Source organism: Felis catus, chromosome B2, assembly GCF_018350175.1.
Source record: "Felis catus isolate Fca126 chromosome B2, F.catus_Fca126_mat1.0, whole genome shotgun sequence".
Lineage (NCBI taxonomy): Eukaryota > Metazoa > Chordata > Mammalia > Carnivora > Felidae > Felis > Felis catus.
Window position 1 is genome coordinate 27,721 of NC_058372.1, and position 16,384 is coordinate 44,104.

The 16,384-nt window shown below is 42.8% G+C and overlaps 1 long non-coding RNA gene across 1 annotated transcript; it reads right to left on the reverse strand.

Annotated features, from left to right (window-relative positions):
* Positions 1 to 8,352: 8,352 nt before the first annotated feature.
* Positions 8,353 to 15,712, reverse strand: LOC111560399. The gene is made up of 8 exons (XR_006597458.1): positions 15,633 to 15,712; positions 15,490 to 15,525; positions 15,341 to 15,408; positions 15,123 to 15,217; positions 13,885 to 13,967; positions 12,308 to 12,461; positions 9,932 to 10,087; positions 8,353 to 8,468 (listed from the first exon to the last, which is right to left on the reverse strand). It is a non-coding gene; the product is annotated as an uncharacterized LOC111560399 (long non-coding RNA).
* Positions 15,713 to 16,384: the final 672 nt, after the last annotated feature.

Sequence of the window (16,384 nt, forward strand, 5' to 3'; positions counted from 1 at the left end):
TGTGGAAGATGATATTAGCTGCTTCATATCTGGACATTCTCATGTTGAGGCATGATACTTCTATGCCTCCTTTCATGAGTTTTTTCTTTTTCATCAAGAAAGGATGCTGCTGCATTTTGTCAAACGTTTTTCTGCATCTATTGAGAGGAACCTGTGGTTGTTATCCTTTCTTTTATCACTGTGATGTATCACATCAGTTGTTTTGCAGATATTGAACCAGTTGTGCATCCCAGGAATAAATTCCACCTCATTGTGCTGAATAATTTTTTTTATGTATTGTTGGATCCGGTTTGCTACTTTTTGTTGAGAATTTTTGCATCCAGGTTCATCAGGGAAATTGGTCTGTTCTCCTTTTTAGTGGGATCTTTGTCCAGTTTGGACTCAAGGCCATGCTGGCCTCATAGAATGAGTTTGGAAGTGTTCCTTCCATTTCTCTGGCCATGACCTTATCTTGTTCTTTCCTTTGGGATGGCTTCCTCTTGTCTTGGCATTTTGGCTGAGTATTTGTCTTCTCTGTGTTATCAAAGCTCATTATGTTACCTGCCTGTGATATGAATGGATTTATGCAGAGGAGGTCATCTAGTGGCCAGGGCCTGACACATCAGGGATTGTCTTTGGTGTGTGTTGCATGCAATGTTTTGTGTTCTGGCTGCACTATCCTTCAGGCCAATTGTATGGGCAATGTATGGTCCTTGGCCAGAATGTGGTGAGTCTTATCTAGGTCTGCTCTGATCTGCTTGTTAAATGAGACTTGAAACGACTGCCACTAGAAGTGAAGTCCTGCAGAACTGTCTGGTCAAGAGAAGTGGTGTGGTCATGGTCTTCCACTGGTCTTGTGGGGAATGGGCCAGATCCATTGGGACTGAGGCAAGTTTGAATGACCTAGAAGGCCAGTCTCTCCAGACCACAGAAAATTGGGGTTAGTGTAAGCAGCTTGGGCAGCCAGTGTGGGAATTGCTTTGGTTCCAGCAGACGGCTCTGTATTTATGCCAGGGCGGGGGGGGGGGACATGGGGGGGCAGAGCAGGGAAATGGCACCACACAGCTCCTCTGCCCTAGCTCTTTGTCCCCTCATTGTGAACACTGCTTCTCAGGGATGGTCTCCACAATGAGTGTATATCTCCCCACTGTGTGCACCAGGCGTTGTACAGATCACTGTTTCCATGCCATCTGCCTTCAAGTTTTTTGCTGCCTTCTCCTCAGGAGTAGGCTAGTGCCCTCGGGGCTGTATCCCACCAAGCCTGCTAACCTTTAAAACCTCACAACCTCGGGGTGCCTGGATGGCTTGGTTAAGTGTCTGACTCTTGATCCTGGATCAGATCATGACCTCATGGTTGTAGGATTCTCTCTTTCCCTCTCGTTCTGCCCGCCCCCCTTGCATGTACTCTCTCTCGCTCGCTCTAAAAATATATAAACTTTAAAAAACTTAGTGGCATGGAATACCTTATTTAGGAAAGACTGCCTCTGAGGGTAATGGCAGAGTCTATCAGTTAAATTTCCAGCACTGACTAGGAAATTCTTTGCTGACTGGTTAAAGGTTACATTCCTGCAGGAATGAAATTAGGTTTAGTGACATGGGGTGTTAAGATAAGTAATGTTGGGCCTGTGATTTTTCTTAACATTCGAAAACCAAATTTTTACACATACATTTTTTTATTAAATGTATAGCCCAACATAATATTTTAGCCATCTACTGCTGGCCCAATGATCATATCCTGTGAAACTGTGGCCATGTCCCTATCATAGGTGAAGATCAACTCTGTGGCTCTAAGATCTTTGTGGCTCTAAGTTACATTGATCTCTGTTACTAAGATCTTCGTGAGTCTAGGTTACTGCTGGTCTTTTGAAGTCTTTGACGCAGAGACCCCCAGCCAGGTTGCTGAGCCATCACTTAGGCACAGGAGCACCCTTTCCAAGTCACCTCGCCCTAAAGCATTGTCTTTCCTTCTTGTAATTCTGGGTCTTACCCTTTGTCAAGTCACATATCCTCATGCAAACATGTCAGAGTGGCCCAGAGAAAGCTGCTTTCCTGTGACTACCCATTCATGGTCACATCTCTTCCTTCTGAATCCCCTTGAACTCCCTATCGTTATTCCAGTCTTTGAATATCTCTTTGATTTGGAAATATTTGATTCTCTTGTATTCCTGCCAAAAATATGCGTGAAAATATTAAAGCAAGGATTATTTACAATAAGTGAGCCAATCACAATGATCCATCTGGCCATGTGTACATTTTTTTTTGTGACAATATTCAGGCATGATGTGACATACATCCTGTAAAATCTGAGTATCATTCATTATCTAGGATACCCACCTTTATGGAAAGCCATTCAATGACATGCTCGTTCAAGATCAGAAAAACACTTAATTCACATACCACCTAATACAGTGATATATACATACATTATTATATTAAAATATGTAAAGTAGATGTTTCTATGAAGTGTATATCATGCATTCAGTTTTCTGTACCACGAATGCTATTATTTAAATTAAGCAATAGTAAGAACAACAAGAATAGGTGCATGGCCATCACTAGTAACTAATACTAGAACTAGTCATATAATATTATGTGTTGAAAACATAAAACCATGATTATTAATAATCTTTTCAATCGTGATGGGTTTCTAGTTACCAAAAAAATTGGGAAGATATTATTGAGTCTCCACATACATCAGACTGTTTTCTGACTATTGATGTCTTATGAGTTGATACATGATCACAATCAATATCCCGAGGAGATATGGTAGTATTAACTAAAGTTTATACTTGTATTCAGATTGCTTCTGTTTTAACCTCTTCTGTCCCAGACTCATCCCAGCTGGCACATTACAGTCATCCTGTTTCCTTAGGCTCCACTGGGCCATGACGATTTTTAGATTTTTCCATATTTTTCATAATCTGCAAAGTTTTGAGGGTACGTTTGTAGAATGTATTTTTTAGAATGATCCTTGGTTGGGATGTCTAACGTTTGTTCAGATGCTTAGGCCAGAGTTACTGTGTTTTGGAGCAGAAGATCCAGAGGCATAATGCCATCCATAATTATCACTTCACATGAAGGTTGTTTACTCTGAAGATTGGGGTCTTTTGTGGTTCTGTTCAAATTTTAGGACTGTTCTCGTTTCTGAAAACTGCTGTTGGTATTTTGATGGAAATTGCATTAATTGTGTCAATTGCTTTGGGAAGTATAGACAATTTCACCATATTTGTACTTCTGATCCATAAGTATGGAATGTCCTTCCATTTCTTTGTGTCATCTTGATTTTCTTTCATCACTGTTTTATACTTTTCAGAGTATAGGTCGCTCACCACTTTGTTTAGATTTATTCATATATATCTTATTATATGGTGTACAACTGTAAATGGGACAGTTTTCTTAATTTCTATTTCTTCTGATTCAGTATTGTCTACAAATGCAACAGATTTCTTACAATGATGTTGTATCCTGTGTCATTGTTGAATTAATTTATCAGTTCACTTATCTAATTATTGGGTGTACTCTTTAGGGTTTTCTATATATAGCGTCATGTAATCTGCAAAGTATGAAAGATTCACTTCTTCCAGATTTGAATTTGTTTTTATTTTATTTTATTTTTATTTTATTTTATTTTGTTTTGTTTTGTTTCGTTTGTCTGCTGGCTGTGGCTTGGACTTCCAGTACTATGTTTATTAAAAGTGGAAGAATAAACATCCTTGCCTTCTTCCTGACCTTACAGGAAAAGTTCTCAGATTTTCTCCACTAAGGTTGATTATAACTGCAGGCTTTTCATAGATAATCTTTATTACATTGATGTATCCTCCCTGTAAACCTACTTTAGGGGGTTACAATCATGAATGGATGTTGTACTTTGCCAAATGCTCCTTTCTGCATGTATTGAAATGACTGCATGGTTCTTTTCTTTTAACGTTTATTAATTTTGAGAGAGACAGAGCATGAGCAGGGGAGGGGCAGAGAGAGATGGGGAGACACAGAATTCGAAGGAGGATCTTGGCTCTGAGCTTTCAACAGAGTCTGACGCGGGACTTGAACTCACGAATCATGAAGTCATGACCTGAGCTGATGTCAGACTGTTAAAGGATGAGCCATCCAGATGTCCCAATCATCTGGTTCTTATCCTTTCTCCTGTTGATGTATTGTATCACATTGATTGATTTGCGAGTATTGAACCACCTTTGTAGCTTGGGGATAAATCCCACTTAATTGTGGGATATATTTACAGTTGTTATATCTTCTTTTTGGATTGTACCGTTTACCATTATGTAGTGTCCTCCTCTGTCTTTTGTTATGTAATTTTTAAGTGTATTTTTTCTGGTACAAGTATTGCTACTCCAGCTTTCTTTTGACATTCATTTGTGTGGTGTTTCTCTTTCCTCTCACTATCATTCTTGAGGTGTAAAGTGGGTCACTTGTAGGCAAATCTGTTTTGTTTTTTCATCCATTCTTACACCCTACGTCTCTAGATTGGACCATTAACTCCATTTACCTTCAAAGTAATGATTGATATGTATGTACGTATTGCCATTTTATTGCCTGTTCTGTTGTGGTTTCTAATGATTTTCTCTGATCCTTTTTGCCTTCCTTTCATGTTTTGCTTATTTTCTTTAGTGATATATTTTGATTTCTTTATCTCTATTCTTAGCATATTTATGATGGGTTTTAGTATATAGTTACTGTTAGGTGTTTATATAACCTCTTCTGCATTTAGCACTTTGTATTAAGCTGATGGTCATTTAGCTTTGAAACCATTATTTTCTCCTCCCTAGGTTTTTGGTAGAGGTTATTATATTTCAAATCCATTTCTCTGAGTTCCTTAACTGATTTTTTTTGCAGAAATATTCATTTTTTACTTGATGTGTGTCTTCTACCTCTGTACTGTCACTGTTGGGCTCTCTTTTCCACTCAAAGATTCCCTCTTAATATTTCTTGCAGGACTGGTTTAGTGGTAAAAACTCCTTTAGTTTTTGTTTGGGGAAGTCTGTGTCTCCTTCCATTCTGAATGATAGCCTTTCTGGATGGAGTATTCTTGACTGCTGATTTTTCCATTCAGCACTTTGAATATGTGACGTTACTTGCTTCTGGCTTGCCAAGTTTCCGTTCAGAAATATGTAGCTAGCCTTATGGGTCTTGCCTTCTAAGTTAAGGACTCTTGCTTCTTTTAAGATTTTTTCTTTATTGTCACTGTAATTTGCAAGTTTGGTTACAATATGTTTGTGTGTTGGCCTGATTTTGTTGATTTTGATGGGAGTTCTCTCCCATCACACATCCTGGATGTGGATGTTTGTTTCCCTCCCCCAATTAGGGAAGTTTTCAGCTATTATTTCCTCAAATAAATTTTCTGCCCCCTTTTCTATTTCTTCTGGGACTCCTTCAATATGAATATTATTATCTTTCCTGTAGTCACTGAGTTCCCTTAGTCTCATCTCACGTTGCACAATTCTGTGCTCTCTCTTTGGTTCAGTGTGATTAATTTCCATCACTCAGTCTTCGAGGTCACTAGTTTGTTCTGCTGCTTCTTCCATCCCTCTGTTTATTCCAGGGAGCGTGTTTCTTCTTTATTTTGTCCTCAATGTCTACTGTGTTATATCTTTTCTCTATGTCAGGGGTCTCACTCTTCTACTCATTTCACAACTCCAATGAGTATCCTTATGATCATTGCTTTCAATTCTGTATCAAGTATGTTACTTATAGCTCCTTGGCTTCGATCTCTGGCTGTGGCTTTGACTAGGTCTTTCATTGTGGATACACATCTCTGTGTGTCCATTTTGTCTGTCTCTCTGGCTCTGTTTCTCTGTGTTAAGAAAGTCAGCTGTGCTTTCTGATCTTGAAATTAATGACGTTTTGAAGAAGAGGTCCTGGAGTCCTCAGTAGTGCACATCTCCATTTTTAGGACCTGGACCTTCAGGAGGATATCGTGTGGGTATTGCCCACTCCCTGCTGTTGTGTCTGGGTTACTTTTCCTTTCAGTGCAGGGGTCTTCACTGAATGTGTGCCTGTTGTGGACAGTGCTTGCTCTCAGTGGTGTTAGTGGGACCCAGGCAGGCCAGCTGTTGGGTGTTATGCCCTCTGGGTAACTTGGGAGCAGGGCAGGAGTGTTAGCAAAATTGCACAGGGATACTAGTCCTATGCAAGATTTCCCGATATCCTTTGGTGGCTGGGGGCTGTGGACCAACGGTGAAAGCTAGGGGTTTGAGTATATGCACAGAGCATCTCTGTGCCTGGGGACATGTGGCTGGGTGAGACAGATGAAGGTGCCTGGATATGCACAGCTGGGTGAGGTGCATATTTGCACAGCGTGCTATGGCAGCTATGCATGCAGCTTGTCAGACAGGGTGCCCTTGTGGTTTTAAGAATGTTTGCCCTGAGACCAGCAGGCTTGATGTCGTGAGTCCCCCAGTGAACCCTTGGGACTGGTGCACTGCTAACAGGTTAGGTAGCAAGTGTCTGTGCAGCCTCACCCTCTGGTGGGTGCTTCTATGCTTATTCTGGGAGGCTGGGGGAGAAGAATGATGCCTGTGAGCTCCCTCATTGTTGGAGAAGTCCTCCAACACACTCAGGAATCAGCATGAATACATCTGTTTCCTGTTGCCTGGGAATTGTGTAAAATGCCATGTTTACATTGTCTCTCTACCCAGGCAGGGACCTGGCTATCACTCATCCTCCTGGTTCACCCAGTACTAGGTCAGCTGACCTCCAAAGCTCCAGTATCTGAACACAAGGGAATTCAGCCCCTCTACGTTTTAATGCCAAGTGTTATGGAGATTAGTCTTCCCTGTGTCAGCTCCCTGGTGTCAGGGCTCACTTTTTCTCCCCCTTATGCAGGCAGCCAGCCTCCACCTTTCTGACCTTCCTAACCTTTCTGATGCAGCTTCTATTTAGGTGTGGAGTTTGTTCTGCCAATCTTTGGATCGATCTCTGGTTCATGGACTTGGATATGGAAGTTATGTAGTTGAAAACATGGGACAGGGTGAGCTCAGGGTCTGCTTGCTCTTCTATTATTAATTTTTTAAATGTCTTATTATTTTGGATTTTTGAGACATGGGCTGACTCATATCACCCGTGCACTTCACGATTAGAAAGGAACGTTCCCACATTTGCTTCTAGTATTTTGTGTTTTGAAACTCTCTTTAATGAGGTATAATTTACATATAACAGCCTCAAATTAAAGAGTATGATTTGATGAGACTTGTTCTCATGGGTACAGCACCATGAAGTCATATGGTTTCTCTCTAAACCTTAAATCATGATCCTTTTGTGTCTAGTGCTAATGTTGCTTTTGAAGTAAGGACTACATTTATTTTTTACATTTTCAGATATTGCCCAGGTGTCTGAAGGCCTGCAATAGGGTACCTACCTCCTCTTCTAATAGACTGTATTCCCATAAGTATTGCAGTCAGTATACCTTTGGACTTTATCCTGTGTTGTATCTTTCAGTCTGTTCACTTAATTTTGTTGCAGTACTTTAATGCTGAGGGATGCATAATTGGATTGATTTTCACTAAATGGTCGAGTTGCAGTTCCAGTCATGACAGAAAGCACGTGCCTCCTGTGTTATGTACTCAAGAGCAAGGCAGATATCCTGGGCACTTGAGCTGAGTATGTCACTCTGTCTTTTTGCCAGCCCTCTTCCCTTGCCTGGGAGACAAGGGTCTCGTTTTGGTCACACAGAATTGTAGGTGAAGTCAGCAGACAAGCGTCCCTTCTCTTCTGTTCCCTTTCTCTCAAACTCCCTGTCACTACCTTCCTCCTGTCCCTTTCCCTGACTCAATCCCCAGGCCCACTGCTCCACTCCAGCCATGATCAGGGTGTCCTCCAGCTGCTGGCCTCTTCTTTGGCCATCGCTCAGTGAGGAAACTGCAAGAGGATTATGTAGTTCATGGGTCTGATCAAGAAATCTCTGCTCCTCAGAGTCCTCCTACACGTGGTGCTGTCTGTGGAGACCTGGTATCCTGGGCGTTGGTCTGACCCTCATTCCTCTCGACAGTCACTGCTGGTCCCTCATCCTTCTCCACCATTAGAACTCAGCCATTTCCTAGGGACAGATACTTGTGTGACCCCAAGGCACCATGGAGTCAGGGAATATTTCCAAAATAATTGAGCATAAGCACCCCATCAATCTAGATATAGGAAGTTCCCATCACCCCAGAAAACTCCCTCAGGCTCCCCTGCACAAAGGGTGATCTTGCTTCTATCCTTCATCACCACCATTTCTGCCAGTTTGTTACCTGTGTGTACAGGAACCCCACTGTGTGCACTCGAGGAGGAGTGAGAGTAGATGGCCCTAGAAGCAGACGCTGACACAGAGGCAAAACGATGAAAGGTGGATTAGGGGACAGTAGGAAGGACAAAGTGGAGGGGACAGGATGGGCAGGGAAAGCATTCAGGTAGATCTGACACCTTCTTAAAATGTATATACAAACACGATTGTCTGTCACCGTGCACAGTCCTCTTCAAATTTCAAAAGAGTTGTCCTATAAGGCAAAGAGATTTTGGTTTATTCCCCTGTGATCTTATGTTTTCCTAATGTATTCTGTCTTCTGTAGTTTATGTGTGGCCTCAGATGAACACTTTAGTGTGTGGCTGCATCTGTGAGATTATGTGTAATAGAAAATGATTGTCTTCAGATCTAGGTCTCTGAATGTACATATTCTCATAATTATCTTTTCTTTCATTGTGTGGCAGGGCCCACATTCTAATAGAATAACGAGGGACACTGTCTTATTTTTTTAAAACAGTGATTCCCACTCCCTGGGCTGAGTTGTCAACAGTCTTAGTTTAATGAACTCCCATGACCATCTTTTTTGGAGGATCATTGTGTGGAGATATCTTAACGGAAATTGTGAGAAGCGTGAGGGGACACTTCCCAGAGATTTTGCAGATGCTTTATGTATTGAATGTCTTCTTTTTCTCTTGTTCTTAGAAACAAATATTACCCCTGTTTTCACAGATAACACAACTGAGGCTCTGTGTAGGTCCCACTGAGAACTGGTATTAGGGCTGAGACAGCAGTAACACAGGCAAAGCCTCAGGATATTGTGAGAGAAGTTTGAGGGGATGCAAAGCTGTAGTCAGGGTGATGACAGGGGTCCAGCAGGGGTGGCATCTGGCCAGCCCTGAATTGTAGGATGACTCAGCTGATCTAGACCCTGTCTTCACTTTTAGTCTCACTGAGGGATATGAACGTGGGCATACGGCATTTTCATAAGACCAAGTTAAATTCCCCATATCTCCAGAGCTTTTTTTCCCCACAAATATCCAGAAACTTCAGGAAAATCCAGGGAGACAACAACCTTTTTAGATGATTACCTGCGTGCACTTTGACAAGACACTGACATTTTCAAGATGAACGGTGCATTGTGCACTAAGAGCGAGCCCACATAGTAGCTCCATATGGACCTCACACTCCCTGCTCAGGCTGTGGCCAGGAATCACCTCCAACTGCATCTCACTGACCCCAACACCCTCCCCTCTGCACCTCCTCAAACTCTGCTTACTGTACTCAACTTCCCTTCTATTCCTGTATGATTCAAGGTTCCCCCGTTTTTGCCCTGGATCCTTCACTGGTGTTTCCATTTCGGTGATCACAAGGTCTGCATCATTTAATGAATGTCTCTCTTTCACACAGGACACCTGATGCTCTAAGTGTTAGAGGTGCGCCTCATTCTTTATAGAACCCAAAACGTTGTGTCTCCAAAATACGCACCAGTACTGCTGATATGTCTGCTTTGTGTAAAAAATCCTCTTTCATTTGACAAGAGAAACGTATAGCTCACTGTATTACAGGGACATGGCACTGCTCATTGTATGTATGTCCTGAGAAACTTGAGATATGCTACAGTGTTCTCAGGCAGTTTGTAGTTAGATTGCCAAGACTCACAACCATCTCTACATCATTGCCACAAAGTCAATCATGAAGAAGATGAATATACTTTACCAGCCACTCATCCAGTTCAGGTCATCTTAACAAATAGAGTAGGGGGAGGAGAGGGATGTGGCCTATAGCCCATGACTGGTAGTGAAGGGTGTCCATGGGGTACAGCCTGCAAAGCAATCCTGGGAAAGGACCAGGCCCTCTTGCATACAAAATAGCCTGCGGAAAAGAAATGAGAGGTATGTTCATAGGACAGAACAGAGCACCAACACCAGCAAAAAGAATAAACCCAAAGAAGCAGTGCTCATATCCTATTAGCTTCCCCACCACCAGGTTCCAAGAGGGCAGCATCAGCGCTAAAATCTCTACCCATACTTTGGGTTCCACTTACAGCCTTGGGGTGGGGAATGGATGTGATTGGGATAAACTAGTGTCTCCACGTGTCTGGAAACGTAGAAACATCAAGAGCCCTTTTCTAGAAGATTTATAGACTGCAAAACAAATTAACAAAGTAGCATATTCCAGAAAGGAAGACATCTGTGTCCAGGATCACCCTCCACCCTTCATCCCCCTCCACCACAGAGGCTGTTTATTGTGTATGTGAAGAACTACAGAAAGAGAAGGAATGAGAATGCCAGTGTCCACACATGGAATCATAGCCCTCGTGGCTCAAAGCTCTGTTTCTAAGCCCCTGCCTGTGCCCAAACTACTTCTGTCCCAACAATGGGGTCTCCTCCTCTCTGGAAGTGCTATCCATGGGCACAGAGACACATGGGGATATGGGGATCCTGAGGGCCTGCAGAGGACCTGGGAAAGCATGCTCTTAGAGAAACAGGTAACCTATACATGTTAGTTGGGTTCAGCTAATTTATTTTACTTCAGAGGTACTTCTCGGTTTAAGTGCAGTACACTTTGCAGGGTAATTGTGTCCTCTGGGAAAATGAGCTGAAATTCTAAAAGACACAATTAACACAAATGCACTTTGATGTCTGGTGTAAGTTTCCATGTTTTAGCTGTACCTGTGACACAGGACACGAGAGAATGTGCTCATGTGAACACAAGTGAAGGACACTGTGGGGACTTGCCACACAGGTAATTTTGGATTTTTTCTCTTCACAACTTAAGTTTCAGTGCATGTTTTCTATGACAAATATGCCACCTCTTATAGTTCAGAGTATTTGTGCCAAGGGCACACCTGAAGGGATTCTGGACAGCATGTTTACCAAAATGCTGATGGGTATGAAATTTACTTTGTCTAAGACCATTCTAAATGACACATACAATAATGTAAGTTGGAGTGAAGGCAGTTCGCATTTTCAAATTGTAAGGATACCCACAGATTTTTCTGAGCACGTTAAAACCCTTGATAGAAGGAAACAGGAGAGGAAGAAACAGCAAGAGGAAGGATTCCACATTGAGGAGATCCACAAAGAATGAGGCATTGTAGGAGTCTTCCAAGTGGGATGTGGTGTCATCCTCCTTGATTTATTCCAGAACACATTGGAAAAGCCCTATGGTCCCCACCCTTAGGCACGCTTAGCTGCTCAACTAACCACAAACAGATGCCAGGTGGAAAAAAGCGAAGCCCATAGACTCGGGGGTAAAGGTTTTGCACTTGGGAAAAAAACAAAAACAGCAGACATACCATACAACACACAAACCAGAGACAATGGCAGGAGAGTGTCCTGTACAGAAAGATGTGGCTGTCCATAAAGACTTAGAACTGAAAATGGCCACAGCATTTACTTTGTGCTTCTCGGCAATTTTGGCAGAGCCAGTGTCGATGTCACTCTTAGGTGTGACACCTGCTCCTGGACCTGCAAAAAGCCCTAGAAGGGATGGAGGTTTATTCTGACTTGAGTAGATTGTTTCGAGATCAAAAACAAAAACAAAAGACCCTCCCCTCATACTTCTGACAACTTAAACTCTTTGCCCCAGTGAGATCCCTAATCACATGCATAGGGTGTCCCACATGCCTCAGGTGATCCTCAAGAAGAACTTGAAGAACCATCCCTTATAACTTGATGAAGACTCCTAAAAGCCCTGATTCAGATGTATTCATCACTCAGCGAACAACTATGGATGGCTGGGGGGCACAACTAGATGGACATACGTTACGTTGTGCCTCATGCCTCACAGATCCTGGCACGTGGACTGTGTACAGGGCATTTCTCCTGAAGCGCTATGTCTGATTTTCTGCATACAGCCCCATTCCTTCTCCACAAGAGATGCCTGTACCAACACATGGTGGGGGAAATGACAAAGATGAGATCCTGAGAAACTTGAGGAATGTGGTAATGGCAGCAGACACATTCCCCTTGCATCACAATGGTCTGTGGTACCACCTCTGCACCTTGGCCCAAGACCTAACAGCAACAAAAATAAGGTGAGTGTGTTTTACAAGTCAACTCCTAGTGCTTAGTGCTCAGATCATCTTACCAAGTGTTGCAGGTGGAGGAGTTCCAGGTGGCCCCAGGGCCACCAGGGTTCAGGAGGTGGATGTGCCTAATAGTCCATGGGGGCAGGGCATCTCTAGGGTAGGGCATGCAGAATCGTCCAGTTAATGGAGGAGGTACTCAGGATCCAGACTCCCCTGCAGAACAGAAGTGACAGCTACATCCATATGCCAGACAAGAGAACAAATACTAAAAGCATCTGTAACCCAGAGAAGAAGGTGTCAGCACCTTCTCTGCCACCAGGATCCAAGAGAGTAGCATGAGTACCTGAAAACTCTGTCCCTGCCACTGGATACCACCTACAGCTTGGGGTAGTAGACGCAAGAGGTTAACCTATTGCCACCACACATCATTGCCCGTGTCTGCGGAAGTAAAATGGCAAGGGTCCTGTCCTAGAGGGTTAACAGAAGTAATTACAGACTAATGAAGTAGCATTCTCCAGACAGGCAGCCATCGATGTCCAGGTTCAGCCTGCATCCCTCCTCTACAGCGACTTCAGATGCTCTGCTTTTGGTATATTAAGAACACACAAAAAATGAGTGGGAATACACGGCTCATATTCTGCTCATGGAATCACAGCCACTCCTGGCAAAACGTTCTGCAGCCGGACCCTCTCTATGCCTCCTCTGCTCTTCTCCCTGAGAAAGGAGTCTTCCCTCTTGAAGTGTTGTCAAAGGCCTCTGAGACCTCTGGAGAGTGGAGGATGCCTGGAATCTTGCAGGGGAATGAGAGTCTTCTGTGAAGAACGAGTTACTTGTGGTGAATGTCTACAAAGCTCAGATGTGTTCATCTTAATTCATAGGGAATTCTGACGTTAAGCATACGACAGGACACAGAGTAGTTATGTGCAACGGAAAAAAAAAAGGGGAGAAATTCACATAACAGATTTCATGCAAGTGTTTTTGGTATAAAACTCCTGGTATGTGTCATGAGACTGTATCAGCTCTAACAGTGACTGGGGACACAACCAGAAACTGCTCATAGAAACACAATTGAAGGACACAGTGTTCAAACTATTTTTACCTAAGGTATAGCTGGAAGGATTCCAGGCAAGTAATTTACCAACAAAGACAGGAAGGTGATGAGTGATGACATTGACTTTATCTAGGACCACTCTAAATGGCACAGGGCACAAAATATAAAGTTGGAGTCATGAGGTCGTTTCTAACAGGTTCATCTCCTAGCCAGAATCAAGAAAGGAAGACACAGAAGCCACACTGTTCCCACAGAGGTGAGGTCTGGAAGGGGTCACCCAGGCCAGGAGACTTCTGTTTGGAGTGTGCAGTCATCCTCCTCTCATTATTTCCTGAAACTCACGGAAAAAACCTTAAGGTACTCAGTCTCTAAGCGCTTTTGGCTTCTAAACTTACCACAGAAAGCTGACAGACTAAAAATTGAGAAGGCTGTGGGCTCCTGGGTTATGAGTGTGTGTTTCGAAAGCAAAGAACAAACAGACATATCACACAACACGCAAAACGAGACAAGGCCGGGAGAGCGTGCTGTACCTAAAGATGAGGGTTTCCCAAAAGAGTTACAACTGAGAATGGCCCCAGCATTTACCTTGTCCTTGTCTGCATTCTTGGTACAGCCAGAGCCACTGTAACTCACAGAGGTTTCAGCAGTTTCTCGATCTACTAAAGACTCTAGAAGGGACAGAGGTTTATTCTACTTTCAGAGGGCTGGGCGGAATGAAAACAATCCCTCAACTCATTCCTCAAATATCTTAAACTTTTCCCCACAGTCAGGTCCCTGACCAGAGGCAGAGGGTATCCCACATGCCTCAGGTGACCCCCAAGGATAAGGGGGAGAACCATCCCCTCACCTTGATAAACACCTCACGGTGCCCTAATTCATGTTGTTTTGTAATTAATCACATAACTGTGGACAGGTCAGGCACAACTAGCAATTTAGAATTCATCAGTAAAACAGTTTTCTCAGTATACATCATGGGAAATCACGATTTGATTACAGATAAAGAATTAATATGAGGATGCTTGGATTCAGCATCCGACTCTTAATTTTGGCTCAGGTCACGATCTCACAGCTTGTGAATTCAAGCCCAGCGTTGGGTTCCTCACTGACAGTGTGGAACCTGCTAGGCATTCTGTCTCTTCCTCTCTCAAAATAAATAAACTTAAAAAAAAAGATTAACATTGAGAATACTGGTTTGGTGTATATCCTCAATGAGTCCTCAAGAAGCGTGCATTTCTTCAGACTTCAGGCAAATTGTTCAATCTCTCAGCTTATCTACAAGCTGCCTTCCACATGAGAGCAATTAGTATATAAGGAAAGACTATTTTACACTATTGAGAAAAGGAAAACTGTGAGAAGTTAGCAGTGAAGCTGCAGAGTTGCACTGATACCATCAGAGGACTAAACTAAGCTCTATGGAACTTGAATTGAGGGATGTAGGGCTACAGTTCCCAAAAACAAACAAAAATAAAGACCGTTAAAACTAGTGAACAAATGATCTTCTCCTCAAATAAACTAAAGTCTTCACATGGAGTCTGGGTGGGAAGAAGGATGAGGCCCATGTCCTGTTATCCTTTCCAGGCTCTTCAGACAGGGGGATGCTAGAGGATGTGGGAGGGTCACAGAGGAGGGGCATGAGCTCCACCAGTCACAGGGACAAATGTCTCACTGCCTGCGGCACCAGAGAACAACACCCTTCTGTTACCCCTTCAAACCATCTGCCATCCTTAGTGCTTGTGATTCTTTCCAGACCACACAATGATAACCCACAGGAACAGGCTGCACAGCAGAAATTAGACTGCGGCACATCATAACGTGCTCCTTACCTCTCCTTGGAGGGTTCTACATCTCTGGTCTTGCAGCCATTGGTTTCTGCCTAATGTATCCCTCAGGCAGCCTCTTTGCTTCCATCCCGTCCAGTCTTGGATACAGAAAAATAATGGACATCTATAAGAGTTGCAACATCACGTCGTCTACTAGACAACAAACAGTGCAGGCGTCATCCCTGGAAACACCCATAAAAACGCAAGTCAAATGACCACACCTGTATTTCAAGTAAGTGACCTTCCTGCCCTGCTCCGCCGTCTCCCTGTCCCAGATCTGAGTCTTGATCTGGGGGAGAAAAAACACATCCACCTTCAGTCGTGTCAGACTGTGCACCAAAGAAAGAGGAGGAAACAAGAAAACACTTACCTAGTTGTTCTGAGCATTCTTCTCATGAACTGCGAGCTGAAAAAGCCAACAATGAAAAGCCCATGGTTAGGGATTCCAAGAGCCACTACACTCACCCGCATGAGGTGCTAAGGATTCAGTATGTCAGGCAGAACTTAGGTTACCTGGTATCTAAAGGTGAGCTCTGCCTGCTGCAGGTGTTCCCGTGTTTGTTCAATTTTTTGCCTGTGAGTTACAGTTGCTCTTGTCAGATAAGGCCCAATATTGGGTATGATTTTAAATAATCTGCCCACATTCACATCAACCTCATATCTGTCCCCTGATACAATTTAGTCTTAAACATAAAACACTTTTCACATGATTATAAATGTACAGTAGGATCAAAGCTATTGTTACATCCTTTCCTTACTCATTATTCCATGCCTATAGGGTTCAGAGTTCATAGAATTCCTTGCCACTTTCAATCTTTCCCTAACTCATCATGTGACAAGTGTCTTTTATCATAAAGCTCTATTCTTCTATAACTTATATCCTCACCATGTTATCCAGGGTTGCAAAGACAAGGGCCATGAAATGGCACTACCATGTTGATGGGTATGATTCATTATACGATACACTGCTTTCCTACAGATGATGACAATTGACACCAGCCCCAAGGAATGTTAGCATGGACACAGTTTCCACACAGTCTTGCCAATACTTGAGATCTGCAAATGTTTAGAAACTTAATTGTTTTGTTCTTTCTAAACTTACCTTTTTTATCTGTTAATACTCTATGCGTATGTCCTCTGAATTTTTGTTTATACTACTATGTTGACTTTAAACATTGCAAAAAGTTTAAAAAAAAAATGAACAGAGGTTTCATGAGCTGCTGGTAATTAGTAGCTGAACTCACTTGTACTTGTTTATTTCTTCT